This window comes from Hemiscyllium ocellatum, chromosome 1, assembly GCF_020745735.1.
Source record: "Hemiscyllium ocellatum isolate sHemOce1 chromosome 1, sHemOce1.pat.X.cur, whole genome shotgun sequence".
NCBI lineage: Eukaryota > Metazoa > Chordata > Chondrichthyes > Orectolobiformes > Hemiscylliidae > Hemiscyllium > Hemiscyllium ocellatum.
In genome coordinates, this window is record NC_083401.1 from 36,368,563 (window position 1) to 36,374,562 (window position 6,000).

Consider the following 6,000-nt stretch of genomic DNA (forward strand, 5'->3'; position numbering starts at 1 on the left):
CGGTGGCTCAGTGATTAGCTCTGCTGCCTCACAGTGCCAGGAACCTAGGCTCGATTCCAGCCTTGAGTGACTGTCTGTGTAGTTTGCACATTCTCCTCATTTCTGCCTGGATTTCCTCTCACAATCCAAAGAGGTGCAGGTTAGGTGAATTGACCATGCTAAATTGCCTGTCGTGTTCAGGGATGTGTAGGTTAGGTGCATTAGTCAGGGGTAAATATAGGGAAAGGATCCGGTTGGGTTACTCTTCAGAGGGTTGGTGTGGACTTGTTGGGCTGGACAGCCTGTTTCCATACTGTGGGGATTCTAATTCTAAAATAATCTTCTGCTACCCTCCCTTTTTAAACATGGATATCACATTCCTGACGATGGGCTTATGCCTGAAACATCGAATCTTCTGCTCCTCGGATGCTGCCTGACCTGCTGTACTTTTTCACTTTTTGACTCATGTTACATTAGCCATTTTTTAGTCCTCTAGGGCCTTCCCTGACTCCGGTAATTCCTGCAAGATCATCACCATTGCCTCTACAATCTCCTCAGCTATTTCCTTCAGAACTCTGGGGTGTATTCCATCCAGTCTGGATGATTTAACCACTTTAAGACCTTTCAGCTTCCCCAGCACTCTCTCCTTAGTGATGGTCACTATACTCACTTCTGTCCTCGGCTCTGTTGAAGTTCTGGTATTTCCACGGTGAAAACTGATGCAAACTACTTATTCAGTTCCTCCACCATTTACAGAGTCAAAGAGTCATAGAGATATACAGCATGGAAACAGACCCTTCAGTGCAACTCATACATGCCAACCAGATATCCCAACCCAATCTAGTCCCACCTGCCAGCACCCGGCCCATATCCCTCCAAACCCTTCCTATTCATAAACCCATCCAAATGCTTTTTAAATGTTGCAATTGTACCAGCCTCCACCACATCCTCTGGCAGCTCATTTCATAAACCCTCGATGTGAAAATGTTATCCCTTAGCTCTCTTTTATATCTTTCCCTTCTCACCCTAAAGTTATGCTCTCTACTTCTGGACTCCCCCACCCCAGGGAAAAGACTTTGTCTATTTATCCTATCCATGCCCCTCACAACTTTGTAAGGTGGGGGAGTCCAGAAGGTCACCCCTTTATAAGGTCACCCCTTAGCCTCCAGGGAAACAGCCCCAGCCTGTTCAGCCTCTCCCTATAGCTGAAATCCTCCAACCTAGCAACATACTCGTAAATCTTTTCTGAATCCTTTCAAGTTTCACAATATCTTTCCGATAGGAGGAAAACCAGAATTGCACGCAGTATTCCAATACTCTAATCAATGTCCTGTACAGCCACAACATAACCTCCAAACTCCTGTACTCAATATTCTAACCGATAAATGAAAGCATACCAAATGCCTTCTTCACTATCCTATCTACCGGTTTCTCACTTTCAAGGAATTATGAACCTGCACTCCAAGGTCTCTTTGTTCAGCAACACTCCCTAGGGCCTTGCCATTAATTGTATAAGTCCTGCAAAGATTTGCTTTCCCAAAATGCAGCACCTGACATTTATCCAAATTAAACTCCATTTGCCACTTCTCAGCCCATTGACCCATCTGTTCATATCCCGTTGTAATCTGAGATAACCTTCTTTGCTGTCCACTACACCTCCAATTTTGGTGTCATTTGCAATCTTACTAACTGTACCTCTTATGCTCACATCCAAAACATTTCTGTAAATGACAAAAAGTAGTTGTTCCAGCACCGATCCTTGTGGCACTCCACTGGTCACAGGTCTCCAGTTGGAAAAACAACCCTACACCACCACCCTCTGTCTTCTACCTTTGAGCCAGTTCTGTATCCAAACGGCTAGTTCTCCCTGTATTCCGTGCAATCTAACCTTGCTAATCAGTCTCCCATGGGGAAACTTGTCGGATGCCTTACTGAAGTCCACATAGATCACATCTACTGCTCTGCCCTCATCAATCCTTTTACTCCCCATTACTAATTCCCCAGCCTCATTTTCCAGTGGTCCAATGTCCACTTTTGTCTCTCTCTTACATTTTAGATCTCTAAAAAAACTCTTGCAATCTCCTTTTATATTGTTGGCTAGCTTACTCTTGCATTTCATCTTTCCCTCCATACAGCTTTTTTAGTTGTCTTCTGCTGGGTATTTTTAATGGCTTCCCAATCCTTTGACTTCTTACTCATCTTCACCACATGGTGTGCTTTTTGTTTTACTTTTATGCTGTCCCTAACTTCCTTTGTCAGCCACGGTAGCCTTGATCCCCCCCACTTGGTGTGTTACCTTCTCAACGAAATTCCAAGGAAGAAGTAATGAGGAAGTTAGACAAGGGAGAGCCTGTGGTCATGATCTATTTAGATTTCCAGAAGGGCTTTGACAAGGTGCAGCACAGGAAGCCATTAAATAATGGATCAGGTACGTTAGAGCCATGTTAGAGGATTGGCTGACTGATAGAATTTCTGCTGGGACTCCTAAATTATTCCCAGAAATTCCTGTCATTGCTGCTCCACCATCTTCCCTGCTGGGATCTCTTTCCAATCAACTCTGGCAACTCCTCCCTCATCCTTTTGTAGTTACCTTTGCTCAGTTGTAATTCAATTACATCTGATTCCAGCTTCTCTCTCTCTCAAACTGCAGGGTAAGTTCTAATATATTATGGTCACTGACCCCTATGGATTTGTTCACTTCAGCCCCCTAACCAAATCTGCCTAATTACATCACCAAGTCCAGAATTGCCTGTTCCCAAGTTGGCTCTACCGCAAGCTGCTCCAAAAAACCATTTTATAGATATTCCCAGATTTCTTTTCTTGAGATCTGCTACCAATCTAATTTTCCCAGTCCATCTGTATATTGAAGTCCCCATTATTATTGTAATAGTACCTTTCTTACATGCCTTTGCTATCTCTTGATTTATTTTCCTCCCCACATCCTGACTATGGGTGGCACGATGGCTCAGTGGTTAGCACTGCTGCCTCACAGCGCCAGGGGCCAAGGTTCAATTCCAGCCTTGGTCAACTATCTGTGGGGAGTTTGCACATTCTCCCTGTGTCTGCGTGGGTTTCCTCTGGGTGCTCCGGTTTCCTCCCAAAGTCCAAAGATATGCAGGTTAGGTGAGTTGGCCATGCTAAATTGCCCATAGTGTTAGGTGTAAGGGAATGGGTCTGGGTGGGTTGCTCTTCGGAGGGTCGGTGTGGACTTGTTGGGCCAAAGGGCCAGTTTTAACACTGTAGGGAATCTAATCTAATCTACTGCTAGGATGCCTGTACATAAATCCCATCAGGGTCTTTTGTCCCTTTTGGTTTGTCAGCTCTACCAACACAGATTTGACACTTTCTGACTCTATATCCCTTCTTCCTATTGATGTAATTTCATTTCTTATGAACAAGGAAACCACGCTCCTCCTCTCCATTTGCCAGTCCTTTCAATAAGAATATTTAATTCCCAGCCCTGATCCCGTTGCAGCTACATCTCTGTAATAGCCACAACATTGTACCCACCAATTTTAATGTGTGCTCCAAGCTCATTTACCTTGTTTCAAATAATGTGTGCATTTAAGTACAACACTTTCAGTCCTGAGTTGACTGCCCATCCCTTCTCATTGTTGTCTCCATATCTGCAAGCCTGAAGTTAGACTCCTGACCCTTTCTATACCCTCTGTCCTATTACTTGTTCTGGAAACATTAATAACATCTGCTGCATCTTGCCCTCCTTTAGTTTATGTTCCCTAATTTTCCATGCAATTGAACTGAATCCGTCACTATTTAGTTCAAAGCCCCATCCACAGCTCCAGTTTTGCAAATCACCAGGAGTCTGGTCCCAGCAGGATTCAGATGGAGCCCGTCCCTCCTTCCCTAGTACTGGTCCCGATCTCCCACAAATTCAAACCCATTTCTCCCACACCAGTCTGTGAGCCACACAGTTACCTCTTTAATCTTGTTGGCGCTGGGCCAATTTGCTCGTAGCTCAAGTATTAATCCGGAGATTATTCCCTTTTTGCTTCTGCTATTCAGTTTAGCCCTTAGCTGCTCATATTCCCTCAGCAGAACCTACTTCCTCTTTCTAACTATATCATTGGTCCCTACTTGGAGCACAAGAACTGGATATTTCCCTTCCCATTCCAAGTTCCTGTGCAGCCCGGATAAGATATCTTGAACCTGGACACCTGGCAGGTAACACAGCCTTTAGGACTCTTGATCGGGGCCACAGAGAAGTGTCTATTTCCCTGACTGTACTATCCACAATTACAGCTACATTTATCTTTTCTCCCCCTCTTGAATGGCTCCCTTTACTCCAGTGTGATGATCAGTTTGCCCATTTTCTTTACAGCCTTCGCTCTCATCCATACAGGGAGCAAGAATCTCAAACCTGCTAGACAAGCTCGAGGGTGGAGGCTCCTTCAGCACTACCTCCTGGATCCCTCTACCAGCCTTGCCAATATTCATACCCTTCTGTCTCTGACCACTGACCAAATTTGAAGTAGTTAGCCAAAGTGGTGTTACTGCCTCCTGAAACACAGCATCCAGGAGAGGAGAGACATTGGCCGAGTGGTATTATTGCTAGACTAATAATCTGGAGACCCAGATAGTGTTCCAGGGACTTGGATTTGGAACCCACCACATCAGATAATAGAATTTGAATTCTACAATAGTCTGGAATGAAGATTTTAATGATGACCACGAAACCATTGTTGAATGTCAGAAAAACCCAACTGGTTCACTAATGTCCTTTTGGGGAAGGGAACTGCCTTCCTTACCTTATCCAGTCTACATGTGACTCCAGACCCACCACAATGTGGTTAACTCTTAACTACCCTCCAGGCAATTAGGGATAGGCAATGAATACTTGCTGAGCCAGAGATGCCCACTTCCTGTGAATGAATGAAAAAGAAGGTAACTCTCCCCCTTCCTGATATGTCTGTGTTCAAAGCTCAGACTCCAGTGTATCTACTCTGAGCCAGAGTTCCACAAGCAACCGACACTTGCTACAGATGTGGTCACTGTGACCACAATGGGGTCCATCGGCTCCCACATTAGGCAGGCACAACACATTGCCTGACCCAGCACCTTCATTTCAATTACTTAGGGGTTCTTAATGATAAACGTACAGACCTGTATATAAAAATGATAAATTCTGATCTCTGTATGTAAATGTTTATGTATGTATGGCGTGACCAAATGTACAGACCATCAAATTATTTTATGAATAAAGTATATTTTTGAAATGTAAAAAATTCTTAAAAGTTTTGTACTTGTCTTTTAGTTTTCAATCTGTAAGTATTTCCCCCATTTATCTTCAATCTGAAAATAATCTATAATAGATAGTCAAATTAGCAGCTATTATCAACCAATTTATTCTGTATTTTTTAAAAAAACTTACTTTGAGCCAAAAAAAGCAAGTTAAAAACATCTCTTCCCCTATGTACCAAGCCCATACACTACCTCCAAATTCCAGGAACTACATACTCACTCAGTCTGTGTCTCACTCTGAATGTGATCTCTCCTTCCTGACCATGCAAAGGTTACTGAGCTGACAGTATCACTCACTTGCTAGGCAAAGTTGTTTCTCATTTGATGTTTTCACTTCATTTAATCTTTCATAATCCATCAGCTTAATTACATTTGGTTCTTGGAATCAAGAATTATAGATATTTTTCGCTGCCCCCACCGCCACCACCATAGTTTACACAGCATGGGTATTGGTTTAGGAGCCAAAAAAAAACTGAAGGTTTCCTGTTATTTCAAAATTCCACCAGACAGAAATTCCAAGTCAATCTCTGTTAAGCGTGGTTTCCAAGATTGTTGTGTGACTCCATTTTCTAATTGTTACCGTCTGCAACAGCTAGGCTTGTTTACAACAGCCAACTTTTTAACTCGCAGGCAATTGAACAATTTGTATCACTGAAACATGGTCATTGCTGCAGCAGCTAACACAGCCACCCTGTATCAGCATTGAGAGACAGACTGCATTTACAACAATTGCTGAATTTGTCAGGTGACTTCCTACGGATC

At 43.3% G+C, this 6,000-nt stretch overlaps 1 long non-coding RNA gene across 2 annotated transcripts in view; it reads right to left on the bottom strand.

Moving 5' to 3' along the window:
* Positions 1-5,531, bottom strand: part of LOC132818089 (uncharacterized) — a 49,673-nt gene extending 44,142 nt beyond the window's left edge. For both annotated transcript variants that reach the window (XR_009644954.1, XR_009644958.1), the window contains exon 1: positions 5,459-5,531. This is a non-coding gene — a long non-coding RNA (uncharacterized LOC132818089). The remainder of the gene's footprint in view (positions 1-5,458) is intronic.
* Between the last annotated feature and the right edge of the window lie 469 nt (positions 5,532-6,000).